Source organism: Lepisma saccharinum, chromosome 8 (genome assembly GCF_977018435.1).
Source record: "Lepisma saccharinum chromosome 8, izLepSacc3.1, whole genome shotgun sequence".
Taxonomy (NCBI): Eukaryota; Metazoa; Arthropoda; class Insecta; order Zygentoma; family Lepismatidae; genus Lepisma; species Lepisma saccharinum.
The window spans coordinates 21,511,035-21,533,118 of NC_139236.1; the positions used below are offsets into that span (position 1 = coordinate 21,511,035).

General features: G+C 38.4%; 1 protein-coding gene across 1 annotated transcript in view; it reads left to right on the top strand.

The window, feature by feature from the left end:
- The window catches only part of LOC145991698 (uncharacterized), a 71,226-nt gene that overhangs the window by 36,755 nt on the left and 12,387 nt on the right, over window positions 1-22,084 (top strand). The window lies entirely within an intron of this gene.

Here is a 22,084-nt window from a genome sequence, read left to right on the forward strand (position 1 = left end):
TTGAAATGTTTGCCAAAGATGAAAGTCGCTCTTCTTGAGTAGGTTTTTATTCTCTTGAGGCACGAGAAACTCCTTTCCACTGATGCACTGCTTGAGCGTATTGTTTCGACCAGGAAGAAGAGTTTGTAAGTTTCCTCGAATACATCTCGATTTGCTCTCAAAGAATGAAGAACTTCTTCAGGTGTGCAATTTTTGTACTTTAAATGATCATTGTAAAAAAGAGACAGCTCATTTTTATGGCACTGAGGCTTATTGAATATTTGGGGATAACACTGTTGTAGCTGGCATAGTGCATCGGAGGGGAAATTAATGGAATGTGTTTGAAATTTTGATGTGTCTACAAGACAAAGGAACTTCAATTTGTCACAGTGTTGAAATGGAACACTTATTTGCATCAAAATATTATCAAGTATTTCAAAGTAGAGTATAATTAAGGAAAACTTCTGATTGTTCTCTTCCGGTAGTCACACTCGTGAGTTTGGCTGTGTTTTCAAACAATGTACTGAAATATTGTTTGTTCCTTCTTGACATTAGAATATCAGTCGTACTCTTGATTTTAGCCACGCAGAAATTGATGTCCAACGATCTTTTCTGAAGAACATCGAAAAGAATCTCAGTCATACTAAAAATGTCATTGAAAACTACGGCCAGGAAAGTGAACTGTAAACTGTTCATTTCATGAAGAAAACCTTTGATTGATCAAATCGCCTTTTCATCAGATTCTGGATCGTACATAATTATTTTAAATACATGTTTCAGCCTGTCCCAGTCTTCAATGATCACACGAATGAGTTTGGAATGGGAACTCCACCTCGTCTCAGTTAAAGTTGCGATTCTTTTGGCCAAAACTGAATCAAGAACATGCGTTCGTTTGGCCGATTTATGAAAAAAATTTGGAAAACCACTGATACTCGCAGAAAATATGCGGCATCTTGAATTGCTATTGCAACTTTGTTTCAGAACTACGTATAGTTAGCCGATGTGCTAAACAATGGACAAGCATTGCTTGAGGTACTTTATCCTTAATTCTTTTTTGCAGTCCATTTAAGTGCCCTGACATTACACTTGCACCATCGTAGCATTGCACAACTAATTTACGTTCATAATCAAACTCTTTCAATACACCATCTAACAAATGAAAGTGTTTCTGCAGACCTATCAGCACTTACGTCAAAAAAACTAAAAATCATTCAACCAGTTTCCCCTCTTCATTAACATATCTCACAATAATGGAGCACTGTGATATCTGTCAAATATCTGTGGTGTCATCCACTTGAACAGAAAAAAACTGAAGCTTTAATTTCATTCCCAGCATATTCCTGTAAGTACTCAGAAATGCATGCAATGAGTTTGTTTTGTAATGTCTTAGAGTCACCACTGAACATGTTTTTTTGTTATTTTCTTGTATTTCTAACGAACTTCTTGATATTAATAATGCAACAACTTCCTTGAAATTCCAACAATTAAGCGAAGACATGCTTTCGTCGTGACCCCTGAATGCAAGTTCTTGTTTACATAAATACAGCATTGCGGCAACTATTAATTGTAGGAAAAGCCTATTTAATCGTTCGTTTTTATTGAACCGTACATTTGAAAGCCTACTATTTTCTTGAAGGGCATCCGCTATGATATTCCTGTTTTTTTTTTCAAAAACTTTGAATTGTAACTTACACTTTAATTGTTCCACCAAATCATCGTGCTTATGCAGAGAATGCGTTATATTGACAAAATCGTTATACCCTTCTTTATTCCACATGTTGTATTTGTTGCTAAACAGTAAACAAGGCCAGCAGAACAACAATTTCATATATCGACTACTACACAACCAAGGAAACTTTTAAATTTAATGTTGTTCGATTTCCCTGTATTTTTGTTCTCTCGCTTAACTGATATTTGAAGAATGTCAGTGGGCCGTCCACAATTTAAAACATCTTTCTTGTCTTCATCCGTCCATCTGGAAAATGGTGTCTGTAACAAATTACACAATAAGTCATTTACTGGGTTCATTGTACAAACCACAGCTCAACATATGAACACAACACACGATAGGAAACGTGAAACACACACGTGGAACAAGATCTCTCAAGAGCTCAATGATTTTGCCACAACCACTGGATGCAATTTTTTTTGTCTACGAGAGAACTGCTGCACCTACAAGGTGACACCCATTCAAAGCCAATGCTAGGTGACGTCGCCGTTGCCATGACAACCGGCTAAAGTCTTCCGCAACCTGGCGGCATCTGCCTTTGGTTTCTTTATGCTATGACAAACTCTTCACATGCTTAGTGCCGAGCGGCGTATACTTTGAGTATTATCTATCATGTGCGTTCTGCTGGGAAATATTTTAATTTGACAAACAAATGAAGAATGTCAATATTAATTGGAAAATTAGGTGAAAACATCTGCACTTGTTGCACTTGGCCAGCTGCCACTGGCGAGATATGAAACTACAGGGAACAACTGCAATACAAAAAATACTATCACTTTAATCATTCAACTAATGTGCTGTGTCACTTAGTAACACTCATAGTTTGTTTACAATAAATTTTTGAGTGTTACTGCACTTTATTATTTACAATTGAGTAAAATAGTAGAGAAAGCCAAATGTGTAGAGATAAATGGGAGATGTTTAACTTTCACTGCCTAAGAATAGTAACATTTAAGCTGCAATGATGATAAACTCAAGTGGGAATTCAAGCTGATTTATTGGAAAGGAATTCCTATTATTTGTATTATCTTAATTTAGGAGTGTACCAGTAACCAATGTAGTATTTTGTTCTGAACAAACCAATTTATATGTCAGGTTCATCAATTTTATTAATTGATTTTACTCAGTATTTAGATTTCTCTCTCTATTTGCACAGTACTTATTAAAATATGTTTGTGTTTTTATTGATGGAAACTTTAGCAGTCAATTATTGAAAATTTGAATTTCACAAAAAAGGTATTTAAAAAAAAGGTAAAGTGCCCGCTCCCCTGTGCATAGCACCACGCCATGAAGGCTTATAGGGGGTGTGGGGGTAACGCCCCACACTTTCTTGATCCGGTCGTGAGTGGGGGTGATGTGATCAGTATCACGCCCCTGACCGACTTTACCCCCCAGGGTTTCCCCCAGGTACCCATGTTATTCGACGCTGGGTGGGCGCCAGGGTCGCTTCCATCGTTAGAAAAGTTCCCGGATTTGAACCAGCCGGGGATCGAACCTGGGACCTTTAGCATGGTAGTCAGACGCGTTACCGACTGAGCCACCGCGGCCACAATTTCAAAATTTCTCAAACATTTTTCCAAAGTTATGAATTAAATACCATTATTGTAATTGAAAAATGTTTGGCCAATTATTTTGTCAGAAAACACTTCTATATCTTTTGTAAACTTTCCACAATTTTTCAAATAATAAAACATGTAATCATAAAAATACAACCAAATTTAAGTAATCAGAATACTGTGGCTGCTTCCAAACATCTTGTGGATAGCATCAACAATCGTATTGGTCTTGCATTGAAATTGAACATGAGACCATGAAAATTAGAGTGCTGCAATGAGTGTTTTTCACTTGAGCGGCAAATAGTTTGCATGTCCAACACTAGATGGCACACAGAATTGATAGATCTTCCGCTCAAGCGAAAAACACTGGAACGAGTGGAATACTCTCGAACCTTATTAGTACTCATATTTCCGTCATTTGTCTAGTGGGTCCTCAAATAGGGATCGTGAAGTACAAGACGAAGTGAAATAGAAAAAAAAGTGAACATAGTCATCATTTCCATGTTAAAATACAGTTTTGTATATCTTACCGAGATATGTGAAAATAAAATATATGATTATGGGCTGAAACTGCCTAGGCTGACATTTTATGTTTCTACGATTATTGTCACATTAAAATGATTGATCAGGGTGGCGACAGACCTGGAAAACCTGGAAAACCGGGAAAAGTCAGGGAATTTGAGGTGTGAAAAAAAGTCAGGGAAATGTCAGGGAATTTCGTCTTCATTGACTTTTTAAATTTTTTTTGTTTATTTATTTATTTATTTAAAGATATCGTTATGGAACTCTGCACCGGAACAGGAAATCTCGTTCGTAAGTTTCGGGCTCAACTTTTAGACCCCTTTTATGATCAACACAACCACGCCGGCAGAAACCAGTGATGGCAGGAGGAGGAGGAGGAGAGAGAGAGAGAGAGAGAGAGAGAGAGAGGGAGATTTCACTCACCCGGGCTTCTCGGCGGGAATTATAAATTTGAACACTCTTTGGAGGAATATTGTTATAACTCGGGCACTATGGGAGCAATCTACTTCGGATAACTTTTGTTTTGCAGCTAAAACATCAGCGCATGCAACCGTGTACAATTCAGAACATCGGACCGAGGAAGGGGGCTGGGGGGCACGTCCCCCGAATTTCAATGGAAAAAAACATTAAAATCTGTAGTTTGCCTCCTTCTTCTCCCGCTATTTTCGGGAGAAGGCGCGAACTTTAGTATTCTTGTCAAAGAATGGACATTTCTCAAGAGAATGAAACATGTTTCATGTTTTTGGGTGCCATACAAGTTGAATAATAAGCCAAAATGTGAAACTCTGTTTTTTACGAAAAATATGTAATTTGCACATTGCTCAGATAATTGTTATAACTCTGGCACTATGAGAGCAATCTACTTCGGATAACTTTTGTTTTTCAGCTAAAACATCAGAGCATGCAACCGTGTACAATTCAGAACGCCGAACCGAGTAAGGGGGTTTTGGGGGCGCGACCCCCGAATTTCAATGGAAAAATACAAAAATCTGGAGTTTGTCCCGTTTTCTCCCACTATTTTGGGGAGAAGGCGCGAACTTTAGTATTATTTTCAAAGAATGGACATTTATCAAGAGAATGAAACATGTTTCATGTTCTTGGGTGCCATACAAGTTGAATAATAAGCCAAAATGTGATTATTTTTTTTACGAGAAATCGATGATTTGCATTTTTGGAGGTAAATTGTTATAACTCGGGCACTATGGGAGCAATCTACTTCGGATAAGTTTTGTTTTGCAGCTAGAACATCAGAGCATGCAACCGTGTACAGTTCAGAACGCCGGATCGAAGAAGGGGGCTTAGAGGGCGCGACCCCCGAATTTCAATGAAAGAGAAAACAAAAATCTGTAGTTTGCCCCCTCTACTCACGCTATTTTGGGGAGAAGGCGCAAACCTTAGTATTCCCCTCAAAGAGTGGACGTTTTCAAAGAGAATGAAACATGTTTCAAATTCTTGGGTGCCATACAAGTTGAATAATAAGCCAAAATGTGAAACTCTGTCCTGTATTTTACGAAAAATAGGTAATTTGCATATTGCTCAGAAAAGTGTTATAACTCTGGCACTAAGGGAACAATCTACTTCGGATCAGTTTTGTTATGCAGCTGAAACATCAGAGCATGCAACCGTGTACAATTCAGAACGCCGAACCGAGGAAGGGGGTTTTGGGGGCGCGACCCCCGAATTTCAATGAAAAAACCATAAAAACCTGGAGTTTGCCCCCTTTTCTCCCACTATTTGGGAAGAAGGGGCGAACTTTAGTATTCTTTCAAAGAATGGACATTTCTCAAGAGAATGAAACATGTTTCATGTTTTTGGGTGCCATACAAGTTGAATAATAAGCCAAAATGTGATTTTTTTTTTTTTTACGAAAAATAGTTATTTGCATTTTTGGAGGAAAATTGTTATAACTCTGGCACTATGGGAGCAATCTACTTCGGATAAGTTTTGTTTTGCAGTTAAAACATCAGAGCATGCAACTGAATGCTGAACCGAGGAAGGGGGGTTTGGGGGCGCGACCACCGAATTTCAATGAAAAAAAAAACAACATAAAAATCTGGAGTTTGCCTCCTCTTCTCCCACTATTTTGGGGAGAAGGCGCAAACCTTAGTATTCTCTTCAAAGAATGGATGTTTCCAAAGATATTGAAACATGTTTCATGTTTCTGGTGCCATACAAGTTGAATAATGAACCAAAATGTGAAACTCTGTTCGGAAATGTGGCATGGATTGAGGAGAGGTGGGAGGTTGGTCATCAATATGAATTTCCCTGGCTTGCTCCAGACCTGTGTCAGAGTTTCCACCCAAACATAAGAGTATGAAGGTCCAAAAAGCACATTCATTTCGTATTCGGCACCATATTACCATATGGTATCATCGTGGGAGTAAAGCTTAAGCCTCTAAATATTACGTGGAAAATGCATTGAATTATCATTTATTCTTGTCCTTATGGGAGTAGTAAGGGGACTTGTCAACAGATGGAGGGGATAAGAGCGGGTGGGGCCGTCCGATAGTTGTCGGACGTCGTAGTAAGGCATTTTGTTGAGCAAACTGAAGGAACATGGAAACAAATAGGTTCCATTGATACTTACGATTTTTGTTGAATATCGCCAGCCGACAGAGTATCTCACTACAACATGCGACAGAAATTGCATGGACTGCAACATCCAACAAAAATCACATGCATAAACAAGAAGAGATTTAGACTGCAAATATGCTGTTGGAATTTTATTACTCTTCTGGCTCACTTCACCTTATTTAATGTGCTTACGAAGGTTTTCTTTCATCATCCTGACGTATTACTGGTTTCGCACAAGTTAGCATACGTTTACAATGACATTGCACTATTCTTAGATATCAAGAAGAATCCAACCAAACGGGATATATATTGAATATTATCACGAAAAAGTGAAACATAAATCTGCTATGGTGAACATTATGAAAATTGGCAAGTGCATGCTCCCAACCTCAAATTTACTGCAACACTAGTATTGCAATGAAATTAACGCCACTCGTGAGAGATGGTCATTAATCTCTCACTGAGTAAGGTTAATGTCCAATATTATGAAATAAAATACTAATAATAAATACGTAAATATTTTAATATCATATTTACTCGAATCATTCAATCATAAAAGCAAATCTCTTTCTTCAAGAATTAACTTTTCTCTGCCAGCCCTGCTAAATTTTCACTTTCCATCTACTGATTTAAATGAGGGGTGGCCAGAAATTAATTTCCAATTAGTAGGGACATTGATTTTTAACAAACACGAAAACCGTGAAAAATGTTAATTGCTGCTAAGTTATGTTTAGGAATGTGAAGTGATGTCTGGACACATTTTTCGCCTGTTCGAAATATCGAAATAATTCGAATTTGGCATAAAATGCGAATTGCTGGCATTTTTAGCGATTTTTTTTAAAGAAATGTCCTAAAACAATGAAAAATTCCATGAAATCCAACATTCTTGTCTTTCCTAGGCCATGTTTGTGTACGTAGAACATGCAAGTTTTCCAACATTTTACTCAATATTAAACTATAGAGTTACACGTACATGGAATAATTCCGACTGCCACATTAAATCATTTATTTCCCACGATTTATTCAACTTCTATCAAAACCATTTGCATCACAGAGCAAAGTGGCAGGGTTCTAACAGGAGATCGAGTGCGTATCTTCCGTCACACGGGAGCCACATCTTTGTATTTGTCGCACGAGATATGTTTTGAATTACCAAGCTAAGTGCGCACCATTGGCATTTGTCGAGCGAGTAATAATGAAGCTCAGTCGTTAGGGCGTCTGACTACTATGCGAGAGACCCGGTATCGATGCCCTGCAGGGGAGAACCGGGATGTTTTCCACCTATTCAAACTACTCCGGCGCCCACCCAGCATCATATGAAGCTGGTACCTTGAGGAAACTTTGAGGGATAAAGGTAGCCAGGAGCGTGGTGCTGATCACATCACCCCCACCTCAGCCATGATCAAGAAAGTGTGGTGCCCTAACTCCACACCCCTATACACCTTCATGGAAAAGTGCAGGGGAGCACTTTACTTTTACTTCCTCAAAAATCTGTTCCAACTGTCACGAAAATACATAGACCATGTGATCTACAATTTAAAATAATAGTTTAAAAGCACAGTGAAATATTAAGTTTCGGTATATTTGGCAGATATATGTTCTAAAACAAAAATGCGAATTTTGGGAAACGTAACACTAACAAGTCAAAAAAAGATAATGCCAATTTTTGGTGCCATAATATATCGGTATCTGTCACGTGAGATTGATTGATTTATATCTTTTGGGTGCGTCGCCACTTATGGTCATTATGCACCCTTCAGTATATACGAGGAAAATTCCATTATCTAAAATCCTTACCTTAAAATTAAAAAAGGGTTATGAAAAATAACTTTCCCAAAATAACTTTCAAGATATCAAACTCTCACGAAGAGGTGTAAGCCATGTGACTTACAATTTGAAACAGTAGTTTAAAAACTCCATGAAGGTATAATTTGCCAGAAAATGCGCTAAAATGAAAATGTCAATTTTGGAAAAAATGACACAGTATAGTAAAAAATAAAAAAATAAGAAAATACACCAACTTGAAAAAAAAATAACAAAATATCAAGGTCCCTACTGATTAGGCATAAATAAAACAAGAATATCAGTTGTAATTTATTGCATTAGTAACAGTGAGTCCTAACCTAATTTTCGGTATAATCACCACCGTTGTTCTGGCATTTGTCGTAGCATCGCACTAAATTTTATATGCCCATGGTATATGTGTCTGACAGTGAAGACTGGAACTATCTCTACCGCAGTGTAGCTGTCAAATCATTGCCCTGCCAGAAACCTCTTCAGTTAAACAAAGATATGAATACTTAGGTACATTCAAGGCCAGGGCTGTACAGGGAGTAAGTAGTCCAAGATCTCTCACCTGAAGTGATGCAAAGGGCCCGTGTGTACTCAGCTGTATGTGGTTGTGCACATTCGATTGGCCTTCCGTGAATTGTCTGCACCATCGTCTGACCATACTATCACTCATGACGTCCGGTTTGCGCACCTCACACATTTGCTGGTGGCTCTGTGCCAAATTCTGAGCGTGCAATGTAGGCTACATCGCAGTCGGTGGGAGACTGTATGAGAGCTGCAATCTTTAACCTAGAACTGTCCTAAAATGGCTGCATTGCAACTGTACCAGATTACAGCTACATGCCACTTCCTCCTGCCTGTATGTGTGTGTGTCGCTCTCCGACCACTAGTGCTGCATACCATTGGAGATTTTTTCAGGATGCCCCTCGTATATGAACTTTCAGAAGCTTTTATTATTAGAGTGTTCCTGTTTTAATGTGTGGTTAGCTAAATCAGGTACCTATACAGTGCAATTCTATAAATTCCTTGCGTTAAATTTCTAATACCTACATACCCTTTTCGTCAGCATTAATGGTATAACTCATGTTGTCAGTTTCACAGTACTTCACTTGGATATGCTGTACTGAAGCAGAAATCCCATTGATCATGTAAGGAAATATGACACTTTATTTTGTTCGATTCAATTGTTTCACTTGTATGCAAGAGTTAAGTTGTTTGCTTTACAGAGAAGAGAGAAGTAGCTTTATGCATTGAAAAATGAGTCCGCACTCATGGTTCTTGCAAGCAGAGGGTTCCAAACCTCAGTAGAAATATCTACATATAATACCGAGAATGTATAAGGAGACTGATAAATTACAAATTGTATTTCTTACTCAATCACTCTTCACTCTTATCTCATTTAGTCGTAACTTTAAAAATAATCAAGTATTTTATTTTAAACTTACTGCATATGACAAATTTCCATAATCCTTCCCTAGCTTGTGAATTGTAATAATTTTCCAAATTCACTATTTTGCAGTTTGAATTCAAATCATAGAGAATAGAGAAATTAAGTCAATTTCATAGATGATAATATTGGTACTTAACAAAACCATACGTGGATCTGTATGAGTTTATTATTTCCATTTGCAAAAACATCGATTTAGTTTAGTTTGTAATTGTCAGGGAAAAATGTAAATGTTGTCCTGTAAAACCTGGAAAAGTCAGGGAATTTCATTTCTGCTTGTTTGTAGCCACCCTGTTGATTGAATTGGTGTTTTAAGTCCACTTTATACACAGTAAGGCTAATCGGGACTGGACCTACAGTTTTAACTGGGATACGAACCACAACGGGTCTCCACCGATATCGAGGGCCTCCCCGATGGTGCAGAGTTAGCATCTTCACCGTGTAATCCATGGGTCCCAGGTTCGATTCCCGCTGGAGGCACTTAGTGGTTCGGATCCCACTTTAAACTGTAGGTCCAGTCCCGATTAGCCTTACTGTGCATAAAGTGGATTTAAAACTCCAAATCAATCAATCAATCAATCATCCACCGGTATTGAACCTGGGACATTAAAATGATGTTCGATTGAATGTTATAACTGCAATTTATTATTTCACAGAATATAATTGTCCTTTGGGGTAAGTGAACAATTATGTACATGTATTTGTTGCACTGTGATATGATATTTGTAATTGCTTCGGCAGGTCTGTCAGTATGTGTATCGATTTTACGTTTCGGTCTGTACATATTGCATACTTTCATGCATATTGTATTTGAGTCTTACACAATAATATACGGAATTATTATTTAGAATTATAATTACATGAAGTAGTTTCCTTCAATGTAGGGGTTTTAGGTTCACATTATTGCTTAGTTAGGCTCTGAAGAAATATAGGACGTTGACAATCATTCTACTACTAGTGTGGTACGCTCAAGCATGGAAGACTGAAATGAGTTGGAATGAGCGAAAGAGGTCCCATGCAGCACTAATGGACATGCTTAGAAACCAAAGAGAGAATGCGACCATATCCCTCATCACTTGTTGAAAAGATATCAAACATAAAACTTTCTAAATCTGTACTTTAATTGAAATTTTTTACTATCTGAGTTACTTAGAAACACAAATATATTACCAATTTGTATTTCTAGCTATGCTATATGTACTAAATGTGAAATTTTCTTGTGTTTTATTATGTTTTTGGAGGTATATATATTTTTACACTTTCATATGTATTATTATTGTCTGAGACAACATCATGACTTTCTCTTTGCAAGAACATAATTCATGTTTATGTTGCTCTATCGTTACAAAATTGAGAATACGAATGATCAAAAAATTGTGCTTAGCTCTTTTCGCTATTCTTGATATTTCACAAATAAGTATACATGTACCGTTCCCTAGTAAGGTTTTTATTTTGCCCTAGTATCAAAGTGAATGCAGTAAGTTTCATGCACAACATGTGGAGTGTGAGATTGTACAGCACAGAAATGTGGATGTCACAAAAAGTAGGGAAAGTTGTTAGAAGCTTTGAAACACTTTACAAGACCACTAAAGTTCAAATCACCAACCCTGAGACATTCTGAAAAAAAAAACCACGTGCATGCAGAAATTGCAAACTCATAGAAGTAAAATAATCCACATGAAAATCCAGCGCTGTTACAGGATTCATTAAGTAAGGTAAAACAACGGCCAATTTGTAGTATGGGATATGCTGCCGCAAATGATGTCTCACTTTAAATCCAATGCTCTTTCTTTTGTACATACTTATTGCTTCACCGTTGTGGTTAACTCTTTGCACCAGTAATCATTTCACATAAATTTGGCTTCTTTCTTGCATGTGAATTGAATATTTTGCTTGCATTTTTTAGACAAAATATGACATGGTAATGTATATTTCTAAGGTTTGATATACATAGGAGTGTATTTGAAATTTGTTTGTATATTTTATGTAAATTGTATCTTATGTAAATAAAATATATAATGGGCATAAACAGCCATATGCAATGCTGTAAGTCCAATAAATATATTGATGGTGATGATCAAAACAAGACAAAGAAAGTTCGTAAATTTATTGTTGTTGGAAACTTTGACAAGCATCCTAATAACCATTTTTGTTCTGCCAAATATAGTGCACTTCGTAAAATAACTTGGTGACATGGCAAGGCAAGATAAGTGTGAACATTTTGTAGGAATATGCATTGTAACTTGCAATGAGCTTAGAGATTTGTGTACATAATGATATTTTATAACAATGGTTATTTTCTAAAAATAATCATGTGAACAGCAAGGAAGTAGTGCCACTTTCAACATGGCGAGTTCTATGCATGCGGGAAGGTCTCCATGTTCAGTGATACATTGAATCGGTGAGACGATTTGTTTACAGAAAGTCTCAGGGTTGATGATTTACACTATAGTAATCAATGGTTTCTGAGTAGAATACCCACTCGAGCTGCATTGTGTTTCGGATTCCACTTTTCACTTCAGGTTGTGACAGTGTCACTCTCCCCGTGACTCTTCCATCACAATCATGTGGCGTCTATGACTTTATTCTGTGGATTTGTACTATTGCTCATTATTGACGTCATGATGGCCATTGGATCATGCGTCAACAGCGCCACCTACAGGTCCTTTGTCAAGAGGAAGAAGAGCGTAGCGCGTCACATCAAAGTGTGTGTGATATGCCTTGCTTAATTTCACCATTAATATGAGGGGCATGTCAAAAAAAGGGCCGATTGGTAATTTACAGAAAATAAAATTAGCGAGAAAAAATGTATTTTGTATTACAAGTGCATACCCTGGCTATTTTTCTACATAGTCACCATGACACTCCAAGCCTTTTTGGTACCATGGAACAAGTTTACATAGACCCTCTGCATAGAAATCTGCCACCTGGGATCTCAGCCAGTCGAGAACTGATGTCTTGAGAACGTCACTATCATCGAAACGTTGCGAAGCAAGCCACTTTTTGAGGTGAAGGAACAGAAAGTAATCACTTGGGGCAAGATCGGAAGTGTATGGTGGGTGATTAAAACATTCCCATCGGAATTTTTGAATTGTCGCTACAGTAAGGTCAGCTGTGTCTGGGTGGGCGTTGTCATGATTAAGCAGAATTCCAGACCGTAACATTCCTCTTCGCCGGTTTTGGATGGCCGTCGCAGATTAAACAGTGTTTGGCAATACACATCTGCTGTGATGGTTCGTCCTGGTTCCAGGAATTCCACGAGGATTACACCTTTTTGGTCTCAAAACATGGTTACCATGATTTTGCGATGTGATGGTGTTTGCTTGAATTTCTTCGGTTTCGGTGAACCGGAGTGACACCATTGCTTTGATTGCTGCTTCGACTCACCAGTGACATATGATGTCTGGGTTTCGTCTCCAGTCACTATGTGAGAAAGCAAGTCATGCCCATCCTTCTCCCAGCGGACCAAAAAATCACGTGCTGATTCATTCTTTCATCTTTGTGAGTGTTTGTCAAAATTTTCGGCACCCACCTCGCACACAGTTTGTGTAACCCAGATTGTCTGTTACAATTCGGTGCAATGTTTTATCAGACACTTCAGGAATCTCCGTGCCTAGATCAGTAATGGTGAAAAGGTGATTGGATTGCACTTTCTCATCAACACGTTGCACAAGGCTGTGCGTCTGAACACTAGACCTGCCGCTCTGCTCGTCATCATGAACATTTGAATGTCCTTCCCGAAAAAGCATGGCACCCTTGTCTTACCTTTCCTTCACTCATTACTGTTTGTCTAAATGGTGCACAATTCCCAATGAATGTCAGCTGCACTCAGTCCTTGTTCATTGAGAAATCTAATCACCGACCTCACCTCACATTTAGTGGGATTTTCTATGATGGCAGCCTTTTCAACTTCCTGCTACTTGCATGTACTCACCTCCACACTGAGAAATATACCTCTGTTGCAGGCACAGAATAATAAAACATGCTTCAGTGCAGGTGCAGCTTTGTCAGTGTTGCCAGTCCCAAGTAAAAAATTATCGGCCCTTTTTTTTTTACATGTGCCTCATATGTTTGATTTGTTTTGTTATTTTCAATATTGTTGTTTGTGTTGATATAAATTTGTACCTTTGGCTGTATATTTGTGACATATCGGAAGCAGAAGTCATTTCCGGTAGGATGAGAAAAAATAATACTGTCCAATCCTTTTTTTGAATCCGTTGCCAGGACAGCAGTATATGGTAGGATGAAAACTAAGTTGAGTTGCATGAGATGATGTTAATTTTGTGAAGAAGGCTGTTATAAGAGAAAAGCCGCAGCTTATTGAAAAGTGATTGTATTTGTAGTATAGATGTGTTATTTTGCAGTGATTGTTTAAAGCTAAAAGGTGTTATTAAACTTGTAAAATGGCAAAAAGCTACTTCTTTTTCTAATTGTACGTCCTGAGAATGCTCAGTGTAGCATAACATTAAGGAGAGTCTCATAACTCTGCTGCACAGGGATATTGGGTCTTTGCCGGGCACACTATCTCTTGATCGAGTGCAACCTCATTGAGTTGGGCTTCATCGAAATGAATGCTTTGGCATTGAAGTGTGTACGAGAGGAAACGACTGGATCTCTTCCCTGTGAGCAGTTCCAGGATTTGCGTGGAGTGTCAGACTGCCAGAGGCTTGGAGTTCCTCTGTGTGAATCCAGTGTTCAATTTGGACTCCCGTAGCTGTTGTCCTCGTGTCCAGATTTTGACGACTGCCACCTACCTGCCATGTTTCCGAGAGAAGGGTTCCAGAGTTTGCAAGAAGCCTCCCAGTTCCAGATCAATATCCGGCCCATGGTTTTTAGAGCGGAATCGAGAGAGTAAACGGGGCCAGTTGTGACGAGAAGGAGAATAGATTCGTCACCCACAATGTTGTCCAATTCCAGAAGTTTGCCGCATAGAGAAGATTCCTAGGGAGACCAGTTTTAATGACATGAAGGATACAAAGTAGAGGAGCATTTCAATATTACAGGTATGTCGTCAAGTGGAGTGATTCCTGTCAGTGTCAGTGCGGAACTATAATTGTCGCGACACATTTGAACTACTCGTCAAGTGAAGTTGGAGTTTTGACTGAGATTGGAATATATATGTAGGAAATAGGAATGAAATGCTGAGTTCAGTCCCATTTTGATTAAGTCATTGTGCGCTCAAAGTATTATTGGCAGAACTTTTAATGGTTCAAGGGCAGTTTCCCTTGGGGCCCAGGAAATCTCAGTATGAGGTGAACCATGTTTTGGGTGAATGTTGTAATTATGAAACTACGAGGGTCATCCAAAAAATAAAGACCGTTTGGTTATACAAAATGAAAAACACAATATTTATTGGAAAAAAACAATTCTGTTACATACCTGAAGCTTCCTTCACTTCTCTACATAATCATTTAATCATTTGTCGTATCTGGGCAAGAGCTTCAGAATTCCCATGTTATACTCTTCTGCCGCCAGTTCATTAAGCCAGGTGGTCACTGCATTCTCACTGCCGCGGAACCCATCGTGCACAAATTTTGTTGTAGCCGAGATGTTGTGACACAATTTTACCAAGCAAAGAACGAGAAATGTCTGGAAACACACTGCGCAATTCGTCGAGAGTTACGTGACTGTCTTGCAAGATTCTGTTGTTCACTACAGTCTTCAGGTCTTCTGTGATGAGTGATGGGCATCCAGGTCAAGTTTCATCGTGCACATTTGTTCGTCCATTGTTGAGCATTTCACACAATTTTCTCACATTTCTTTCGTTCATTACATATCACCATACACTGCTTTCAGTTGCCGGTAAATTTCTGCCAGATTCACCTTTTGAATGTTCAGAAATCGAATAACACTCCTTACCTCACAGTCGGCGGGATTTTCCATCACGCAGTTCATTTTGACCACCCCAACTGCACAAGGACGACTTCTTGCAACCTCCACTCACAGCATTATGAGCACAGCTGTTACGGAAGCCAGTTGACCCTGACAAGAGAAAGAGGAGTGAGCTGCGCGGCGGAAATGCACGATCGGTCCTTTGTTTGAATGCAGTGACCACCTGGCTTAATGAACTGGCAGCAGAAGAGTATAACATGGGAATTCTGAAGCTCTTGCCCAGATACGACAAATGTTTAAATGTAGGAGGTGATTATGTAGAGAAGTGAAGGAAGCTTCAGGTATGTAACAGAATTGTTTTTCCAATAAATATTGTGTTTTTCATTTTGTATAACCAAACGGTCTTTATTTTCTGGATGACCCTTGTAGATTCATTGATTGGAGAGTCAAGTTTGTTGGTAGAGTGTTGGACACAATTTATATTGTATTGTATGTGTTGATGGTTGTAATCACTGAAGTTACTAGAAAGAGGGAGGGAATATTTTGATGTTGTTTGGGGAAATATTTGAAGATGGTCCTTGTAAGTGTTAAACTCTTCAAGTTAAGCTTGCCATTATTAAATGTTATTGTTAAAATGTGAACCACTTGTTGTTATTTCACTTTATTGCTTGTGAAAGGGTAATTGTTTCCAGTTAGTGAACAGCCTTCAGCAGAGTATGATAGTAATTAGCTTCAGGTCTCCACTCAGTGGGTAAAGATTTACAATTGTTAACATGTTAACAAGCGAGTGGAGAGGGGATTAGAGACCTGGCTTGATTGAGCGGTATCTCGGTGTTCTTGGCATACGCTTTGTTTCTATCTTTCAATCCAAGTACCTCTCATGGGCAGGCAATCCATATATCCCACCTTGAGTCCGTTTGCAGCGGTGATTGCTCAATTGTCAGTGCATTTTGGTACTTCCAGCCCCTACCCCAAACTTGGACAGCACTACTATCCCAGCCACAGCCTTGAAGGTTGGTAGTGGTGCTACAAGGTTCAGATCTAATTAAATTACCCTTTCTGGGCATCAAGTGGACTTAAAAACAAACAGACATTTCAGCATCGCTACATTGGCTAAATTTTGCAGCAATATATTTTAACAATAAAACATGTATCAATGTTATTAGAAATCTTTCCAGGATGAAGGGCAAGGTAGCTAATGTTATTTTTTCTTAAAACATTGGTTGGGATTTAATGTAGTAGTTGATATATGTGATCATGAATAGAGTTTATAAAGTACTAAACCTATTCATTATACAATAATTGTCAGTAATGCTATGTATCATTAATTGTGTGTATAATTCAATACCTGCCATTGACTAGACAGTTGCTGTTGCAATCTCAATTAACGTTCTTTTAATCTTCAAAACCGCTATTTTATTGAAAGGCACCAATTGTACCAACACTAGACGGCCCATATTGTTACAATGTAACAATGATGTTCACTACTCTAGTGAGATTTAATCTTTAAATCAGTTTTGGTGTTATCCCATTGTTTTTTTCATGATCTCCAATTACCATTAAAAATCTCAGTTTTAAAATTTATTGAAAGACGAAAATGTTATCGTGAGTTATTTTAAAGGGATTTGTATTTATTCACTTTAAGTTTCCCTTTTCCTTCACTACTTTTATTTGATTTTTTTTGTTTTCTGAAAATTGGGGAGGGGGCTGTCCCACCTTCAGCCTCCTCTGCATACCCTAGTGGGTCCTGGAGTGAGAACATCACATGGTTCATGCACAGCATATGATGACCCTGAGTAATGCTGAAAAAAGGTTTGCGTATAATGATTGAATATTTTCTGTCAGATTTCAAACGAATTTTTCCATAATTCAAAAAGTTTTTCTGCAAGAAATAACAATGCTCAGAAATTCATAATTTACATTTCTTCTTATGTACTTTCAGAATGCACTTTCATGTTTTTATTTGTTTGCTCACTAATGTCCATAGACTAGCCGCATTCTACATACAAATAATTATTATTTAAGGCTTATGTTTCCTTTCAGTATAAACACCTTTTTGCCATGTTTAGAATTTTTAATATGTAGAAAGCACATGGAAGTTTTCAAACCCCATTGCATCTACAGAGTGTTTCCGGGCTGATATTACAAACTTTCAGGGATGATGGAGAAGGGCACATGTATCAGTTTGAGATAAGGAACCCTGGTCCGGAAACAACTTAGGCAACCAGAGAATGGTGCTGATCACATCACCTGCAAGATGGCCGTGGTGAAGCCATACACCCACAACCCCCTTATATGTACCTCAAGGCATGGTGCAAAGTGTACATGTAAGGAATTTAATGTATCACTGGCAATGATATGTGAATCCTTGCTGCATTGCTCAGAGTGTTGGATGGAATATCTGTGATCTGATTGAGGGCCAGTTGCAATGTCTCTACTCAAAGTCCCACTTAGGATAAATACAAGTGTGTACTTAGTTGCAACATGTTTTTGGTAGTTCCTCCTTCGTCTTAAGATTAATTTGATCATTTTCCTATTTAGCATCGCTTTTCTGCCTCTTTTGGATAATTGCGATGATGAGGTTGAGTAAATATTTGCTTGGTGGGACACTCTCAAAAAACACCCATGCTCAGGCTGGGATTTGAACTCAAGACCCCTGTCCTTGTTAAAGTGGTATTTCTCCATGGTGACCAACACCAACTGCAGAAAGTTGATTGTGTGTGTTTGTGTTTATGGCATGTATATGTGTTCTTTTCTTAGTGTAGATTTTGTAAGTATGAAGATACGTTAAAGAACAAAGTGCTCATCGAAATTATATTAAACAAGAGAATAGGTAAGACATACATTCCACTGTCATTTTATTTGAATGATAGTTGTCTTGCTACACAGTATAGCTGCTAAGTTTTCAAAGTCATTGTTACATACTTTTAAAATGTTTTACTACCTCCGTTTACCATAATGCAGAACATAATTATTTGCAACAAAAGAATGTTAGGTACAAATTGCTTTTCATTTGCAACTTCTGAATGTATTGATGTTAGGGGTAATAAAAAAACGTGGTTGAGAATTAGAAGATGTAAGTGAGTACTAAAATTATTTTCGTGAAAATTACTTGTAAATGTTCTATTAATTTTGGTGGCTTGCCACCATCCATGTAGTAAAGCATTGAGTTTCCCAAGTGGATGGTGCCAGAGGCCACTGAAATTAATAGAACATTTACAAGTAAGTTTCGTGGAAATCATTTTAGTACTCACTTACGTCTTCTGAATTTAGTTTATACAAACTGCTTCTTTACATGTCTTGTTGGGAACATTTCACTCATACATGGGGATTAAACATAATAACAATGACCAAAATTTGGCCACGTCATAACACATTAAAATCACATTGTTAAAAAATGCAGTAAAAGGGTGACAAGAAACATTAGGAATGAATACATAGAATGAACATACATTTCACAACTTTTTAGATGACTACCCAGAAAATTTTCAAGCTCCAGAATTTGGATCTGTGTTAAGTTGTGGTGGTGGACGAACGTGCTTTCTAATTACTCGTGGTCTGCGGGTTGCAAGCCTAGGTGTCGCCGAGATGTGAGTGTCACTGACCGTCACGTAGCGTGAAACCCAGGAACCTGAGGGAAGCCCCCAGTGCCGAATTGAAAGTGTCCAGGTGTTTGTACGCATATGGGTTTGTGGTGTTAGCAATACTTGTTATTGGTGGTGTTGAAATGAACCCCCGCATCGGGCCAAAATGAACTATGTGAAATTCTGGAAATTCTGAAACTGTTACAGGCCTCAAATGAGACCATCATGAAGGAAGCGAGATTAATGAATGAAACAATCGCAAAACTGGTCGACAGTCTCTCACACATCGAGAAGGACGTTGACAAACTTGCTATAGACGTCATGGAACTCCAAGGTTACTGTAATTGGCTGGAGAACCGTCTGGATGATCAAGAGAATAGAAGTAGGCGTGAGAATTCGGTATTTTTTGGAATCACCCAAGAGGATGCGAGTGAGAACTGGGAAACACTGAGAAAAAAGTTCATTATCTGGTTGAAACAAGACTGCAAGTCAGTCTACAAGACGACGACATCCAGCGCTGCCAGAGAATCAGATGGCGCTCACAGGAAGGGCCAGTCCCAATAGTATGCCAATTTCTTTGTATAAAAAGAAGGAAGAAGTGCTAATGAACAGAAGCAAACTGAAAGGAACGAAAATCTTCATCGACGAGGACTTTTCTTATAATGTGAGAAAAGAGTGCCAATAGCTGCTTCCATTTATGCACGACGCAAGGAGAAAAGGACATCGTTCTCATATTAGTTTTTGTCATCTCGTAGTAGACAACCAAAAGTACACGCTCAGGAACTCCAGGCAGCTCAGTGCCAAGAGGAAAACAACACATTGGGACATTCCACAACAGGTCAACGACCAAGTCCACTCTCCGCTCACCCCAGGGACCACAGGAGCCTCGGAAGGGTTGCAACGGGAAGACAACTTTTCGCTTTGAGGATCCCTGCAAAGCCGTGCCCATTCTGAACATGATGAAGGTAAGACAGCTCCAATTATGTTGTCCAGTAACTTGACTGGGAGTTCTGCGATGTGCTGCAAGTTTAAAAAAATAAACAATATCCAACCATTAGCAAAATCTCAAACTTATAACGCTGTAAACAACAACCTTAGGAAAAATAACTCCAACCAACCAAGTCTTAAGCCTTAAGATATTATGTATCAGAACGTATGTGGGTTGAGAACAAAAACGAAACAGTTTTATCTCAGTATTCTATCAAGTATTTATGATGTAGTAATATGTAGTCTTTAGAACAGATCGCGATGAAATATCCACATAGTGGGGAGGCAAATGGTAATATATTTGCCTTCCGTGGGATTTTTGTGGTACAATAATGGGAGTTAGTTTTTCTGAAAGGTATTAGCACAAGGAAATCAAATATAGATGTTGCCAGTCCCAAAAATTGTGCAGGGAGGGGGGGGGGGGTTGGAGGGGGATTCAAAATGGCCGAGAACTCGTTTCACCGAAACAGCATCTTCATCATTTATACGACTACAAAAAATTTTCAAAGCTTTAACTACTTCTTGATGCAGTTTCTACAATTACTAAAATATTGCGAATAATATAAATGAACCTGTTAGCATCTTACGGATTGCTTAATATAGCTCTTCTGGTTTCCGTTGAAGGGTTACTTTCTGTCACAGAGTATAAAAAATATTTTGGAATGAATCAAAATATTCAATGTGTAGCTTTCATTATTTTATTTTATTTAATTACGCCATCATCATAAATTTTAGATACAAGGACAGAAAAACTCCATGGCATCATATTGATGTATTTGTTTGTTACCGAAAACACAATGAAATGAATTAAATAATATAATAATCTGTTTCAGAAGATCATTACTACAAAGTGTTTGAAAACAGGAGGTCATCCAAATAAAAATAATGTAATAATTACACTTATTAATCAGATTCACTGTCTTCATATGAACTATTACCCCCATTCCGGTTAAAACAGTTATTTACATCATTGTCGGGTCCACACATTCACACATGTCAGTGCATGGAAAGGCATGACGTCTGCATTTACATACAAGTGTTGAACATCTACTCTTTTTGCATGAACATTTCACTAGCTCCAGAATGGCCTGTGGGGCAGGTTGCATCGTGGTCATCAGGGATACAAATGTACCGTTTTGTCTTTCCCATCCATCCATAACCAGCATCTGGCTGTGGAATCTTCGGATTCGCAACATCATCATTTCGCCATACCATGGCTTGAAATGTGCTCTCAATATAGCATAGCGAAGAGTTGACTGTGTTGGTGGCATTTTCTCTCATTCGGCAATTTTCTTTTGAAACAAGGGAAACTGGACAGCTCCAACATCCGATTTTGCAGAGTTTGGCATGTAAAGTTTACAAACAACAACGTTCTAACGCATCAAAAATACTATTAGATGGTGTTGCATCCAATCCCAAGTTTGCAAAAGCTTGCAAAATACGACTGACACTATTAATGTCTTCTTCACTAGCAATATCTTCTGTTGCAGCATATACTATCTTTGCTATGAGCCATGACTTCATTTCCTTAAAACCCAGGGTGGCAACAGACCTGGAAAACCTGGAAAACCGGGAAAAATCAGGGAATTTGAGGTGTCAAAAAAAGTCATGGAAATGTCAGGGAATTTCGTCTTCATTGACTTTTTTTTTATTATTTATTTATTTATTTAAAGATATTGTTATGGAACTCTGCACAGGAACAGGAAATCTCGTTCATAAGTTTCGGCCTCAACTTTTAGGCCCCTTTTATGCACAACACAACCACGGCGCCAGAAACCAGTGATGGCAGTAGGAGAGAGAGAGAGAGAGAGAGAGAGATAGATAGAGAGAAATTTCTCTCGCCTTGGCTTCTCGGCGGGAATTTTAAATTCGAACACTCTTTGGAGGAAAATTGTTATAACTCGGGCACTATAGGAGCAATCTACTTCGGATAAGTTTTGTTTTGCAGCTAAAACATCATAGGATTCAACCGTGTACAATTCATAACGCCGGACCGAAGAAGGGGGGGTTTGGGGCCACAACCCCCGAATTTCAATGGAAAAACATAAAAATCTGGAGTTTGCCACCTCTTCCCGCTATTTGT